This window comes from Rhinatrema bivittatum, chromosome 1 (assembly GCF_901001135.1).
Source record: "Rhinatrema bivittatum chromosome 1, aRhiBiv1.1, whole genome shotgun sequence".
Taxonomy (NCBI): Eukaryota; Metazoa; Chordata; class Amphibia; order Gymnophiona; family Rhinatrematidae; genus Rhinatrema; species Rhinatrema bivittatum.
In genome coordinates this window covers 339872042-339888948 of record NC_042615.1, presented here as the reverse complement: position 1 = coordinate 339888948, position 16907 = coordinate 339872042, and the positions used below count along the sequence as shown (strand labels likewise).

Here is a 16907-nt window from a genome sequence, read left to right as displayed (position 1 = left end):
TCCAGATGGTTGACTTCTAGCCGATTTCTGGTCTTTGTTTTAATCTGATTCATGAGACTGAAACCTCTCTCACAATCTGCGCTAGACGCCTGGAAAGTTCCACAAATGTCAAGCAATTGGCCTAAGTCAGAAAACCCATCCTGCTGCCTAATATAAGCAATCATGTCGTCAAAATTCTTCAGTGCACATTGTGCCAATTTTTCACTCATGATGAATTTAAAGTCCACATACTGAGCAACTAAATTCTTCTTAAGAACAACTTCTGGCTTGTTTAGCAAGGTGCAGTATCTAGCTGCCAGTATTTCAATTTTGTCAGAACCAAATAAAAAATTCTTAACATTTTTCAACAGATGCAAAGGAATCTTTATCAAAGACTGACCATTCGCCAAGTTCATCTTCAGGAAATCTACTGCTAAAGTGATCACAGACACGTTCTATGAAATGGATGACAGCAGTGGTGTTGACAGAAGGATACGTTGCTATAACATTACGAACTTCCCCTGAGAAATGAATGGTGTCACCAAGATACTGTGATCGAAGTTTCATTATTTTGGCTTTTGTCATCTGGAACGCCTCTACAGTTGTTAGATTGCTCCTCTGAAGACGTCTACACAACTCTGCCAACTCTCCTAATTCATCATTTAAAGTAAAGATGGTAACATGATACTCAGGTTTTGTCAACTTGTCTAAGCAGTATTTGTGTATTGGGTCATCGTCGTCTTCTATCCGTTCTCTGCAATATTGAATCAGCATATCGTAGTTCTTGACTAAGGCATTCACAGCAAAATGTCGAGACAACCACCTGACTTCATTAAGGGGCCTGAATGCAACTGCATCATGTTCTGATGCCTGACAAAGTTCCTCAAACCTGGATTTCTTCACAGATGACCGACTAAAAATCGTGTAAACTGTTCGAATTAGTTTCTATATCTTTCAACACAGCGTTATGCTTCCAAGCATCATCAAGTCCTAAATCCTCTCTGTGTGCCACACAATGTTGCTCAAGCAAATGTTTGTTAGATCGAAGTATTGCAGCAACACCATTATATTTCCCGAGCATCACAGAAGCCCCGTCTGATGTGAACATTACCATTTTGCTCAAGTCAAGATTGTTCTCTTGGTAGAAATTGGTAATGGCTGTCACAATAGCTGCACTGTTACATTCTGTCAGCTTCAGAATTCCAGCAAAATAAGTACAGTAAGCAGCTTCATCTTCTTTTCGAAATTTTACATAAAGAATTAACATTTTTGTCATGGTGATGTCTGTACTCTCATCAATTATGAGAGTGTGGAATGTCGACTGGCGCCAATCGTTTATCATATCTCTTTGTATTACTGAGTTTATGCACTCTAGAAATTCAAACGCATAATTTTTACTTCTCCAAGATTCCGGTATTTTTACATATTTTCCAATGTGATTGTGAATTTCCTGAACAGATAGCATCGAAGAATTCAATTTTATGGCAAGGAGGACATATCAATTAGAATTTTTACCTCCTCACTGGAAGCAGACTTTCTTTCAGAAATTTCAGTTTTTGTCTTCTTTTCTTCAGTAGTTTCCTTCAGCAATGCCCGAAGTGTTCCCTGACGCTGACTTCTTAGCAAATCGACAGACTGAACGTGAACTTTCTGGAGTAAATGTCGCTTTAAATAATCCAGTTTCCATTCGTCCCACTGTTTTCCTTGGGCGAAAGCACAATGGGCATTCGCCTGTTTGCAGATGTCGCAGACAACAGAGTTCTCCGAGTTGAACTTAAAAATATTTCCAAGAATCGTTCGCTGTTTGACGCACTCCGGCATATCGGCTTCTACATATTCTTTGAGCCATTCGACTTTAAAGTTCAATCTCGCTTTCTTAGTCAAACGTTTATCGTTTCTTCCGTCTTTGAATTCACGTTTCGACATATTTTTCCGCTATCTTCTGTCTGCCTGTACCCTTTCTCGTGAACGCCGTTCACCATACCACACAATCAACCGGAAACAGGAAACGGAAATCAACGAAAGTATGACTAATGCGCTGTCGATAAGAAAATTTAAATTTTGTAGCACCATACGAAAAAGGCTATTCTTACTGAAACTCGTTACAATTTTGCCATTGAAATCCGTAAATTTAAACTTTATTTTTTTTTACGCGGCAGATAAAAACATGTGCGCGGCAGGAATTTAACTTGTGTGCGGCCGCGCGATTGCGTAGCTTAGAGGGAACATTGTTGAGGAGCATTGCAGCAGAGGGAGATAACTAACTGGGATAAAGGGAAGAAATGGGGAAATAGGAAGTACTTTGACAAGGGGGGGTGGGGTGGATGAACTGAGGGAAGAGGATCATCATGGGAAGGGAAGCGAGAAGGGTGGAGCTGTGGGAGAAAACTGTAGTGGGGTGAGTTCCGCTATAGGTAGAAGAATGTGATGGTGCGGCTTAGTTTTTCTGTCCCTGGTTCAAAGATAGCAAGCTCAAGCACTGCAAACCTGTCTGGTTTTCAGGATTTCTACAATAAATGGCACGTATTTGATTCAAGAAACAGGTTTATTTTACTCCTGGGGGAATTCTGCACACAAAAACTTAAAATTCTGCAAACTGTTATTGGTCAAAATAACACAATTTACGTGACAGTCTTTAAGTAATTACATTTTAAATTAATACATAAAGTTATTACTTAAAGATGCAGAATTTTAAATATTTTGAGCAGAATTTCCCTAGAAATTCACTGTAAGAGTGTCCCTTCCACTCGCTTTCCCTACTCCCCTGGCCACTTTGCCCTCTCAGGTCCCAACTCCTTCAGCTGCCAGTATCTCTCCCCTCCACCTCTAGGCTCACCCCCTTCCACTTTATCGCCAGTCCCAGAGTTTGACCCCGTTCTCAGTACTGCCCCTCACACAGGCTCCCTCTGTCCCTCCCTCTAATATACATACTCATACCCTCATACAGGCTCCCTCACTCTCTCGCACACACACATCCCCTCATACAGGGCCTTCTCTCTGGCATACACACCCACACAAGCTCCCTTTCTCTCTCTCATATACATCCTCACACAGGCTACCTATGTCTCGCTCTCATGCACCCCTTCACACAGGCTCTCACACATACACAATCCCTTCACACAGACTAGCACCCTCCCATACACACTATCCCTTTTTCATAGACACGAGCTCCCAGTCTCTCTCACACATACACACTCCTTCACAATCTCCTCATATAGGCTCCCTCTCTGAAACCCACACTCAAGCATCCCCCCTCTCTCACACACACTCTCTCACCGGCAACCCCCCAACCCCCCCTTACCGCCCATGCTCTCTCTCACCCTCACCTTCCCCACACCCCCTCCCCTCATATAGGCTCCCACACTCAAGCATCCCCTCACTCTCCTTACCTTCCACGCTCTCTCACACCCTTCTGCTCTCTTACCCTACCCTCCTCCACACCCCCTCCCCTCTCTCTCACACACATTCTCTCACCGGCATGCCGCGAACGGAGCATGTCCCGCGTGCGCCGTGGGACGCGCTCCGTTCAAGGCGAAGATGAAGGCCCGCACGCGCCGTTCGCGGCACATGGGGGATTCCATCTTCGCTGCAAACGACGCACCTGGGCCTTCATCTTCGCTGCGAACGGAGTGCGGCACACGCGGGACGTACTCCATTCGCAACATGCCTGGGTCTCCTTGGCAGTTCTGCGCAGGAGGGGAATTCTTCGGAAATTCTGTGCTCCACAGTAGCACAGAATTCGCCCAGGACTATTATTTGCATCATTTGGGTGTCCTGAAAACAAATATTTTTCTAGTCTCTCTTATTGAGAGGTTTTGCCTCCATATTGTAAGATTCTTACATTATTATATTGGGGAAGCAAGCTCCTTTTGTTCATCTGCCTCAAATTTAAGGTTCAAACTTCAGCATGGGCAGCAACTCAATCTCTGATTTTTCCAAAATAGTGTGAATGTATCCCAGTTGCTGTCAGGTGGTAATTGTGCAACATGTTTTTAAGTGCTAGATGAAAACACAGTATATCAGCATAAGAGATAAATAGCACACAATCTCTGAGCTAGGCTGCGGTGAGTTGCAGCTCTTACAGGTGTTGATCTTATGTCTGTGAATAATAGGCATAATACATAGGCAGAATTGCAGTTGGTATATTGCTACAGCTTCTTATCCACAACACGTCACATGACACTGGGCAGATGCACCCAAGGTTTGTTTGCAGGTGTGAGGAACCTCCGGTCTTTGAGGGCTGCAAACTGGTTGAGTTTTCAGGATAGCCCTAAAGAATATGGATGAGAGAATTTTGCATTCAACAGGCAGTATAATTCTAACTCATACATATTCACTAGGGATATATCCTGAAAACGTGACCAGTTTTCATTGCTGGGCGTGGGTTCCTTACCCTTGGCATAATGTGTTCCACTAAACCAGGTGAATTGAAATGTGTGCTTCATAAGCAGAGAGCTCCTAGAAGTGGTGTCTACAACACATTTTGGGAGGCATGGATTTCCATTCCTTGTGCAGACTACTTGTGTTGTGTTATTTAGTGTCTTGCATCTTAGCTTGAAACCAGTGGCGTAGCCACGGGTGGATCTTTGGGCTCAAGTCCACCCAATCAGGGCTCCCTGACACCAAACAAGGCCTGGCCACTACAGACTCCATCATGGTGACTGAAGAAGGCCCTGCATGTTAGGTCTAGTCTGGCTGTTTTTATTGTTGGGACTTCTAACTCGCAGGCATGCCTTTTCAATCCCTAATCCAATATTATGGAACACCCTCCCAGACCGTATTCGTCTCATCCAAAATTACAAAGATTTCAAAAAGGCTCTTAAGACACATCTCTGCTCTATGGCATATGGCAAACTTGAAGTTCTTAAATAAAATTTTCCTCTTTATTTATTTTGACACTGAATTTTTGTTCATTATGCTATATTGTTACTTTTTGTTTTATTCTTTATGTATGTACTTCTCTGTAAACCGCTTAGATCCACCACAATTGTATAGGCGGTATACAAGAGTTTTCAAAATGAATAAATACATTTCAAAAGTTTCTATGAATAAGAGGCATGAGCCTCTTTCAACAGAAAGCAGGCTCTACAATGAGGGGTCATGGGATGAGAGTGAAAATGGGTAGACTCAGAAGTAATTGGAAATATTTCTTTACAGAGAGGGTAGTGGATGCTTTAAACAGCCTCCCAGTAGAGGTATTTGAATTTAAGAAAGCATAGGATAAATACAGGGGGAATCTCTGAGGGAGTGATGGGAATTGTAAAGCCAAATTAGTGGGGTGGATGGGGAAATAGACCATACAGTCTGTCATCATGTTTCTATGTAGCCCTTGTTCTATCACTTAAGTTGGTGTAAGGGCTCTGGGTAATTGATGAGGGTAGGGCCACTATAGTCCCTTCTGCCCCTGTTAACATTTTATGCAGGCTTTCATACGGCTGCATTGGAAACACTGCAGTACATTGTGTCAAAGATGGAGCAATTTTCTCTAACAATAACTATGTTGAGGACTGATGCATTGCTCTTTCTAGTTGCTGTGTCAAAGATTTATGCTTCAAAGGATCCAGAGACTTGGGTGTCAGTTGCACCGATGGCACCAGAGACTCTGTGCTTTTTGCGCAGCAGCTGTTGGTCAGCTCCACCTCTTCAACGCATGTTGCTTACTCTATCACAAGGATTAAGCCTGTTCTGCCAATAGGGATAAGTCTCAGGGAAGCAGATGAGGCTGTGCTCCCAGCAGAACATGGCTTCTGAGGAACTTGTGCATTTTCTCCATTTCCCAGGCCCTGGTTTTCCATATATACTGGGACATCCATATAGTTGACCTGATTGTGATCCAGTTCATGTCTATTGATAATGGACATTCTTCTACCACAAATACAGTCCTTGAACCCAATCACTATGGATGTCTTCTTACTGGACACAGAGAGAGGAATAAAATGTTCTTAATTTTTTTTGTGGCACTGAAAAGTGCTGTTTGGGAGCCGCTGAGGAAAACATTAAGATTTCCACAGAAAAAACAAATATAGGTTCACATCCATGATGGTGCTCAGACAAAAAAAAAAAGACTTGAGGGTTCACCAGGTGATTCCCGCACATGCTCTACTAGCTAATAACAGGTTCATTCAGTTCTGCCACATGACATCTCCCCACACGACATCTCCCCACACGTAATGGCTAATTCAGCCCTACTTATCGACAAAATGAATAGGTATGAGTGATATGCATACAATGGAGGTAATGCATGCAAATCACTCTTATGCATATTCATCATGCATATTCTGAAACCCTAACCTGCTTGCGGCTCTCAAGGACCAGAGTTGCCTATCTGCGCATTAGCACGTTTCCAAAAAATTGATTTGTAATGACACCAAGCTGCTCATCTTCAGGTTATCTGTGAGTAGATGAAGACAGTTTTCCACACTTCTTGCAAGCAACCCATACATTTCATTCTACCTCCCTCATCTCTCGCCCAAGTGCACCCTCTCCCCCCTCCCCTATCATCTCTCCACATTTTCCCCAAACCAAGTGGCATAAGAAGATCTCCACTGATCCCAACACTTTACCGCCTTTGTCAGCTGTGCCCATCCTCATCGATCAGGCTCCATGGTTACCATTTTGAAAACTCAGACCGGTTCTCCCAGTCTTATTTAAGACAAAAACAGAGTTAGGACAAGGCTGGTGGGGGCTGGCAAGAGGACAGAATGAAGCCCAAGCAATTGTTGGAAGCATTTGATGAATGAAGTTTTGTTTTTAACAAGATAGTTGCATTATGAATATTTATGAAAATTGCACAAATGGTCAGTAGCTAAAGTTGAAATCTTGATAATTGGTACTATGGCTCTCAAGTTTCACACCTGTGTTAATTAAATCTTTTCTCTGTATATACTTTAAATTTCACAATGCTGAGTTTACTTACACTTTTCTTCTGAGCATGTCATGATGTTTGACATTTTTCCCTTGAACACATGCAAGAGAAACCTCTTCTCTAGTCTAGAAATTGTTCTTGTTTAAAGCACTGGCATAGCCACAACTGACTTTTTGGGTGGGCCCAAGGTTAACAAGGGTGGGCTGTAGGCATACAAGTCTAAAGCCTACAAGCTATACTCCAATGGGATCCTAAGAGGTCTACAAGTCCTTATGTATCACGAGTGAAACTTTTTTAGAATATTTTAACCCTTATTTCAAGCACTTACCAACATTAAAAATTCCTTATCTGTATTTTATTTTATATTTAGTACAATTTATAAAAACAAGAATATCAGGTAAAAAGCAAACATCAGATCCAATCAATCATGCCAAGTATTCTTTCACGAATCCTCTTTCCAGAAAGGCAGAGATCACCATAACTACAATAAAATAGAAATAATCATAAGAGCAGGTGCAGAGCAAAACTACAAGTTCACATTACAAGTTAACATTAAAAAAAAAAAAAGCAAAAAAAAGCTATATACAAATTCTGTAGTCATCTAAGCCAAAAAGACTCCCTCCATACTCTCAGGACTGAAACAGCTGTATTAATATGGCAATTGTCTTCATAGGCTTGTGACAAAATACTTTTTAGACACCACCTACTGTTCTTACCCATTTATATAAAGAGAAAAAAGGCTACGATTATTAGAATTAAGTGGGATTTTTGGGCTGTACTTGAAATAAATCCTTTCTTTTTTTTTTGATACTTTTTATTTAATAATTTAAAAAATTACATAAACAAGAAAAGACAAGATAACATCTTTGGAGTCACTTTGGTGAATTTATTTATTTAAAAATGTTTGTATACCGCTTTTTACAATTGGGAAATTAATCAAAACGGTTAAAGTAAAACATACATAATCTAGAAGTAAAAAACTTAATTTAAAAATAAAAACAAATATAAAACATAGTTCAGAAACATAAAATTTACAAAAATAACAGATATTAAACCTACAGGCCGATACAGTACAGGAGGAGCACACTATTAACCCACGATTGGACACGTGTTTTGGATGCGCTAGCTTTACCCCTTATTCAGTAAGGGGTAATAGCGCGTCGAAAACGTGCGTCCAAACCCCGCCCGCAACATGCAAATGCATGTTGATGGCCCTATTAGGTATTCCGCACAATTCAGAAAGCAAAATGTACAGCCAAGCCGCACATTTTATTTTCAGCTGCTGGCACCAGGAAAGTTCACAGAAAAGCAGTAAAAACTGATTTTCTGTGCACCCTCCCACTTAATATCATGGCAATATTAAGTTGGAGGTCCTGAAAGTTGGGGAAAAAAAAAAAGTTAAAAAAAAATAAAAAATTTTAAAATAGGCCCGCGGGTTGAAAACTGGACGCTCAATTTTGCCGGCATCCGGTTTCTGAACCTGTGGCTGTCAGCGGGCTTGAGAACAGACGCCAGCAAAATTGAGCGTCGGCTGTCAAACCTGCTGACAGCCGCCGCTCCGGTCCAAAAAGAGGCGCTAGGGACGTTGTAGTGTTCCTAGCGCCTCTTTTGACCACCGGCCCTAATTTGAATAAATTAATTTACTGTATCGCGCGCACAGGAGAGTGGGTGCTCTCCCGCGAATTTTACTGTATCGGCCTACTAGTGCCTTCTAAAATGTAATATGAAAGGAGAATGGTTGAGAATTGTGATTTATCTAGTGCACATTTTCCTTCCAACCTCCCCCAGCAGTTTTTTTTTATTTTTTTTTTAATTTTTATGATTTTTTAAGAATCATTTATGACAGGGAAACCACTCTTAGTTTGATCTTGGCAGGAATCCAATGACTTTCTCCACACCTGTCTGTTACCAAATTCCATATATGCAGTCAGGATGGTCATAAAACAAGAGACATTGCTACAAACATTTTGCACCATTGTCGCAAGGTACTGGACATGTATGTCAATGGCTTCTCCAGGCAGAAGAGCATTCTAAGTAACAACAAACAAAATCAAAACCCTGGCCAATTTCAGCCATCTAGTAAAACTACCATTGAAATTATTCAAGAGCATAAAACAAAAATTCGTCTAGATAGGAGAGGGACATCCCTGCATTAAACCTGCATCTTGCGTTCTACAATAACCCTGCATTCACAAACTCCCCCCCCCCCCCAATCAAATGATGCAGTGCAGAACAAGGTCATTTCCACTTAACCACTCACCATGAAAACATAATATTCACATTCTGAAGTCACCTCAGTAACAGCAGCACAAACTCCCTGCACTACTATTGAACATTGTGTAACACAAAATCCTGACATACCATAACACACCAACTGCCAGACTCAAACAGTAAGAACCTTACATATGAAAAGACAATACTGTGAATATTATAACCATGCCCTAAAACACCAATCATATTAGGAAAATGGAACAAATTGGGCTTCTATAGATCCCTATTTAGAAACTGCATGCTAGCAGAATACTTTCTTAGTCATACATGCAGAACACAGACACTCTCTCCAAGTACAGAATATAAATACAAACATGCAGACAAAAATTGAATTGGAAACTGCAAAAAGCCAGACTCAGTATGCATTGCAACAATGGAAAAACACATTACCATTCCTCCTAAAACATCAAATACAATCAAGAAATGTAAAATATCAATAGTAAAACCATACTAAAAAAAAAGAATTAAAAGACACAATATCCAATAATTTAAACTTCTTTAAATGATTTTTAAATTTCCCAATCAACAACAAAAATTTGAAAACATTAGACACATCAAATAACAGCCAACAATAAAACTAAAACTAAAGGATTTAAAAAATTCCACTCTCCATACCTGGTACCTTTTGATTTCCAGCCCCCCCCTGAAATTGCACTGGATTACACACTCACACACTCTCTCACACACACTCTCCCTCTCTTTCATATACACATGTGCTCCTTCTCTCTCGCTCTCTCTCATATACATATGCTCTCATACACACTCCATTTCTTACACAGGCTGTTTCACACTCACACACATGCTCCCTCTTACATACATGTTCTCACGTTGACACACTCCCTCTCACACACACTCCCTTTCTCACTCATGCTCACATACACACACTCCCTCTAATTCACTTAGGCATACATGCTTATATAGCCTCTTTCACCCAGGCCACTCCCTCTTTGTCTTTGAATCTGCACAGGGAGAAGAGTCCAGTGGCTGCCTCTTCACTCAGGCTGCAGGCGGAATCTGGTGAACTGGCAGCCCCGTAACCTTGCAGTTTTCAGCTACCAGTGAGATGGGGTATGCTGGTGACTGCATGGCCTTCATTCTTTGGCTGCTGGTGAATGAGGTTTGCTGGCAGCCTGTTAGGCCTTCTCTTTCATGGCCACCGTGCAGTGAGGTTCTGTTGGGCCTCTTCTTGGCACATGTTTTCACAAAACCTTTGTTATGGTCTGGTAGATCCCTGGGGGTCTGCAGACCCAGGTTGGGAATCATTGCAGTATAGGAAAGGATGGCAAGTTACTACATCAAAATGGATGTGTTTAATTTGGGACACTATGGAAATATACGTACAGCCAGATTCTTTCTCGTACTAGAGTGAAACTCTCAGTATGTGTATATGTAAGCCTTCAAGATTTTTCCCATTTCCAGAGAATAAATGCTGACAATTTTGCTGTAATTAATTTTGCAAATCAAAGGAATTAGTGACATCTACTTCTTTCTCCCTTCCTGCCCCCGTCCACAACACACATTCCTGAAGTCTCTAAATGTGAAATTCAGCCAACAGAGAAGGTAAGATTATCCAGTTTTCATGAATACTTTCAGAAAGCCCTAGTCTCCTGAACTATTTTTTTCCCTTGTGTGTGATTTGTGCTTTTCTTGGACAGATAGCACTCAGAAGAACTTCAGGATTGCAGGGCTAAGTAGTCAACTGAGGCTTGTGCTGGTGCTGCACACACTTTGAGTGAACAATGTGCAAAATCCTCTGCTTACTGAAGTTTTTTCTTTTCTTTAACTGCGTGCTCTCCCAATGCTATGTTTTTTTCTGGATTTTGAATAAAACGCATTGTGACAGGCTATGCTGTAGGGTAAACTGGTTTAAATCAAGCCAGCTTAATTGGGTGCTTTAAATTGGTCAAGTAAAGAATGCTTTAAATCAGCGGTTCTCAAACTTTCTTCTGTCAGGACACCTGATAGTTGTCACAAGGCTAAATGTAAATGTACACTTTGCATCCACATGAATCCTACCCCCATTAATGCACAACTAGAACATTCCCCCGTACAGCTCACCATACAAAAAATATATTCTGGTATTACCTCAATAACAGCAGCATAAACTCCCTCTACTACCAGGTGCAGTAGCCCTACTTATAAAAAAAAAAAAAAAAAAAAAAAGACAGCAGTTCACCACCAAGTCACCTATTGAGAAAACACAACAAAAAGGTGAGATATTTTACTAGCCTATGTGCTAGTTAAATACCTCACCTTGGTGTCACACACACAGTCGACCTTCACCAAGTACAGAAAGACCACAAATTATAAATATGGAGACAGAAACTGGAATGGAAATCCAAAAAAGCCACTCTGCATGCAGTGCAAACCTGGAGAAATGGAAAGAGTAGTACCAGGATCTGCAATAATGCGCAAAAACTAATCTGCACAAAGTTACACCTGCATTATGGCATGCACTCAAATGGAACAACCCTACCTATAAAAAGGTAACACTACAAATATTAAACCAGGCCCTAAACACCAATACACCTCCCATTAGGGAAATAGAAAAAGCCAAGCTGCTATAGATCCCCACATAGTTTTATAGTTGTAAAACTATATGAATAAATGTTTCAAAAGAGCTGATGAACAGAACAACATCTAACAATTAACTCTTAAAAAATATTAAACATTCTCCAAACAAAATATTTCAAAACAGCAGACACATCATATATTACCCAATAATTAAAATGACAGTCAATCAAAAATGAACTTAAAAAGCCACCTTTACTTACCCTCTACTCCTGGGGAATTTTGCGCTACTGCAGAATGCAGAATTCACGCAGAATTCCTCCTTCACACAGATTTCCTCCCTCACCTCACATATTTCTTAGATTTCATCACCGCTGCGCAGATTTCCTCTCTTGCTGCCCTTCCTCTTGCCATTGCCTCGCAATTTCCTCCCGTGCCGGAAAAAGATTTAAAAAAAAAAAATATGGAAGCATGCCGCGCACGGACCGGCCAATCCAGGACAGCAAAGTCAGGTGATGCACGGAGAGTGGGGGCATCGCATCACAGCACGGCACCGGTGGCTCGAGGTTACCAAGCTGTACCATGCTAAAAACCAGGACCCAACAATCGAAAATAGAGAGAAAGGGAGAGGGGGAAAGAAGAGGGGGGAAAAAGGAGGAGAAGAGGGAGAGAGAAGGGAGGGGAACAGGGAAGGGGGAAAGAGAAAGAAGGGGGGGGAGGGGGCTAAAGAAGAAACCCAGGTGTCTACGTGGGAGTCTGTGTGTGTGTGAGAGAGTTGTATGTGGGGAGATATGGTATGTAAGAGAAAGCATATGTCTGATAATCATGTAAGAGGAGAGACAGTGAGCATGTTGGGGATTCATCCCAAGTCTCCCATACGGCAGTGCATGATGCAGCCATTAGAGAAGCCACTTCCATGCCACAGAGGTAGAGGTGCAGTTGCATCAGAGCCCATGCAGTGAAGGGGCCCTGGTATGGATACTCAGGTGGAGAGGTTAGCAACAACTGCAGCAATCCCTGCCAGCTTGGCTCATCTGCCAGCAACAGCAATTGACACTGCTGGCAGATGAGCCAAGTTGCCAGGGACACTCATTGCACTGAAATGCAGAATAATTTGCAAAAAATATTATTTTGAAAAATAAATGTGCAGAATTTAGAAAATGTGTGCGCAGATGCAGAATTTTTAAATTTTTTGCGTAGAATTCCCCCAGGAGTAACCCTCTCCAGCAGTTCTCCTACTGCTGAAACTGTCCTCATCTCACTTACACACAGGCTTTTAGTCACACATACACTGGCACCCTGCTGGCCTGGTCTCCGGCAACGGCCAGCGCTCCGTTCTTCGCCCCACTGACTGCGGGTAGCAGGTGACACACCGGTTGAGAATCACTGAATTTAAATTTTTTCCCATTTGAATATATATATATGCACTTAGCATTCAGACAGGTTAATCTAAGACCAGTGGGTTATGCACCCCTCTACCAGCAGATGGAGACTGAGCAAAGCTGACAATCACGGTGTATATACCCCTGCTCTAACATCAGACTGCCAGTATTCTCCATTTCCAGCAGATGGACGTTCATCCTACTGGGGATTGTTTAAAAGAAAAAAAAGATTAATCATGCACTGCTTCTCCTGGGGTGATACCTTTATGGTCCCTCCCTCAGTCGAATGCCTGTCTGGTAGCTGGTTCCCAGTGTGGACTTAGCTGCCAGGAGGGAGTAGGCTGAGAGGCTAGTGTGTGAAGGAATCAGAGTGAGGGGCAGTGAAGGCAAAAGAGGGGGGAGGAATACCTAAATCTTATGCTTTACTAAAAAAAAACAAACCAAAAAACCCACAAAAAAAAAAAGCTCTTTACCTCAGTTCACTCTCACAGTGTGTGTATATGGATGTCCACACCGTACAGACAGATGCTCAGCCTGGATGTCCATTTTTTGGGCATCCTGTTGGGGCTTGCCAGGTATAGGCACGCTGTTGGACGCACAATTGTTCAATGCTTGTGGTGTTGAGCGTGTTGCCATCACGTCGGTGTTTTTCCTAAAGCCATTTGCAACTGTTTCTCTTACTGTCTGCACGGCAACTTTGATGCTTTGTATCCCTGACCACGTCTACGAAGATTTATCCACTAACCATATTGGTGAAGATTGATTTTTGATCTCCTGCTCAGACCCTCCCGATGCAGCCAGTGCGAAACATGGCCATGTCGGGGGACCAACAGTGCTACAACTAATTACCATATTATATTCAAATGCAAGATATGTCTGCCTGATAATTGTACTGAGAGAATAAACATCTTCTGCTCTACTACGGTCTCTGTGCCTGTAGATGATTCATCTGATTTGATACACCCCTATTTTTTTGGAATTCACTGTTGCTGTGTCTCACTCTCCACTGGAACATAAGACATGCCATAGTGGGTCAGACCAAGGGTCCATCAAGCCTAACATCCTGTTTCCAACAGTGGCCAATCCAAGTCACAAGTACCTGGTAAGTACCCAAACATTAAATAGATCCCAAGCTACTATTCCTTATTGATTAATTGCAGTTTATGGGCTTCTCCTCTGGGAACTTATCCAAACCTTTTTTAAACCCAGTTTCATTAACTACCGTAACCACATCCTCTGGCAGTGATTTCCAGAACTTAATTATGCATTGAGAGAGAAAATTTTCTGATTTTGTTTTAAATGAGCTACTTGCTAATTTCATGGAGTGCCCCCTAGGCCTTTTATTATTGGAGGGAGTAAATAACCAATTTACATGTACTTGTTCTAATCCTTTCATGATTTGTAGACCTCTAATATATCCCCCCTCAGCCATCTCTTCTCCAAGCTGAACAGTCCTAACCTCTTTAGCCTTTCCTCATAGGGGAACCATTCCATCTCCTTTATCATTTTGGTCACCCTTATCTGTACTTTCTCCAGTGCAATTGTTTCTCTTTTGAGATGCTGCAGTCAGAATAACACATGGTATTCAAGGTGCGGTCTCACCATGGAGCAATACAGAGGCATTATGACATCCACCGTTTAATTTGCCTTGGGCCGAGGGGAAGTTGGCACAACCTTCAGAGAAGAGCCCTGCGATGGAGCTGGCTGAAGCCGAGGCCCAACAGGAGCTTCACCTTACCAGCCCTTGTTCCCCTTAGGCTGAGCCTTCGGGTATTCGGGCCAGCTGGACTTGGATGTAGGCCACTGCGGAGGTGAAGATCTGTGTGTAGAAGATGACGTGGGCCAGCACAGTGTGAGTGGAGACAAGTCAAGAAGTGGTCTGGGCAGGTGACAAGCAATCAGGAACAGGCTGAGGTCAGAGGCGGACAGAGTACACACAAGGTCGAAAGCCAGGCAGAGGTCAGAGTCTGGAGGTCAAACAAATCCAAGCCTGAGGTCAAAGCCAGAGCTCATACCAAGGAGACAAGGAACAACGGAGAATGAGGAGCCACAGGAACAAGGAGGAACACTTGAAGGCAGATGAGGGGGACTGACCAGGAAGACAAGGACTTGGGATGAAGATACAGGAGAAACAGGTACACAGCAGGAACCAGGAACACTGAGGCAAAGCACTGCACCGAAGAGGCAACCTATTACTGGGGTGAGGAGAGGTGGCCTTTTTTTTTTTTTTTTATAGTCCAAGATGTCATCAAGGGGGCACCATGGGAGAGTTCCTGCTGTGGGCCCTTTAAATGCCATCAAGTTGGGCGCGCATGTAGAGAAGCTCCTGCAGCATTGCTGGTGTTGGCGATGTGGTCCTAGTCACTCCACGCCGGCTGGGGAAGCCGGCCGCTGTGTCAGAGCTCAGTGTGCCGGCTTCCCCAGCCGCACATAGTGGGTCACTGGGGCCTACCATATCTAGACTTGCTAGTTATGTCACAATGTAAAGGTTCCTCCTTTCTTCAGTTGCAGGCAAGATCCAAAGTCTTTGGGCATCGATGCACTAGTACAGGAATGGCTGAAGAGCAAGCTTCTGTATGCCTTCACCCCCATGGCCCTTGTTGGGCAGGTTGATTTGGAGAATCAAGATACATGGAGATGGTGCTTCTGGTGGCTCCCGACTGGCCCAGAAGGCTGTGGTAGGCAGAACTGTGGAGAGACTTCATGAGGATCCAACTGTATTTTGTTTTATGATATGGCCCTTGAAAGGGCTTGTTTGCTGAAGCGTGGATATTCCACTGCTGTGATTTTCACATTGCTTCAAGCTCGGAAGTTCTCATCCTCCTTAGCCTATGTTCGGGTTTAGTGATGTGCTTGAGGCTTGGTGTGAGGAATGAGGGGTTCATCCTCTTTCGGTTAAGATCCCACTCATTTTGGACTTCTTGCAGGATGGGTTGATTAAAGACTTGGCCCTTAATTTCTTGAAGGTACTGGTGGTGGCTAATGTCTGTTTTTGGGACCAGTTGAATGGTGGACCCCTGTTGGCCCATCCAGTTGTGGCTTGGTTCTTGAAGAGGGTGAAGCATCTTTGTCCTCCCTCGTAGTTGCCGGTGCCTTTGTGGAGCCTTAATTTGGTACTGGATTTTCTGGCAGGTCCTGCGGGCAGCCTTCCACCCTTTTCGGGAGTAGTTAGGGTGCATCCTACTGGTCGTGGATTAAACCTGTCTGAATGCTGAGAAATGAGAAATTACTACTTACCTGGTAACTTCTTTTTTTCTACTGAAGACAGGTTAATCCACTTTCCTGCCCTTGGCTGCCGGATGGTGATTCTATTGTCCTGCTGAGTGGCTGCATTTTGGGGATAACTGGTAAGTGTCAGTTTCAGTCCCTAGATTAGTGATGTTACATTCTTTGGCTGAGCTCAGTGTTCCCTGTTGCTGCTGAGTGCTTGAGTGGCTATCCGTTTAATGGTTATATACTTGGTGTTTGGGTACTTGCCAGGTACTTGCCAGGTACTTGTAGTCTGGATTGGCGACTGGGATGCTGAGCTTGATGGGACCCTTAGTCTAACCCAGTATGGCCATTTGTTCTTATGTTCTTAGTTCTTCTGTTTGAGCCGGAGGCTTGTAAACCACTCCAGTAAAAACGGATGCACCATCTTTTTTTTTTTTTTTTTTTTAGGATAGCCCAGAATGCTGCTTCTTTACCCCACATTCCTTGCAGTTCAGTGTTGGTGTTAAGTAGCTGTTCACATGCTTTGGTGTTAAATGTTTCACATTACTGAACTGTGAATTGTTAGTTCATTAATTATTGGATTGAAAGGAGTCTAGTAAACAGAGGATTTTTTAAAAAAAATATAACATCCTTAAGTTCAATGGAAGTAAATTTACAAATCACAAAATGTACTAGTTTGTTATAAC

At 42.7% G+C, this 16907-nt stretch overlaps 1 protein-coding gene across 5 annotated transcripts in view; it reads left to right on the top strand.

Annotated features, from left to right (window-relative positions):
• ANKRD17 (ankyrin repeat domain 17) overlaps positions 1 to 16907 on the top strand; it is a 488939-nt gene that overhangs the window by 27613 nt on the left and 444419 nt on the right. The gene's annotated exons all lie outside the window — the stretch shown is intronic.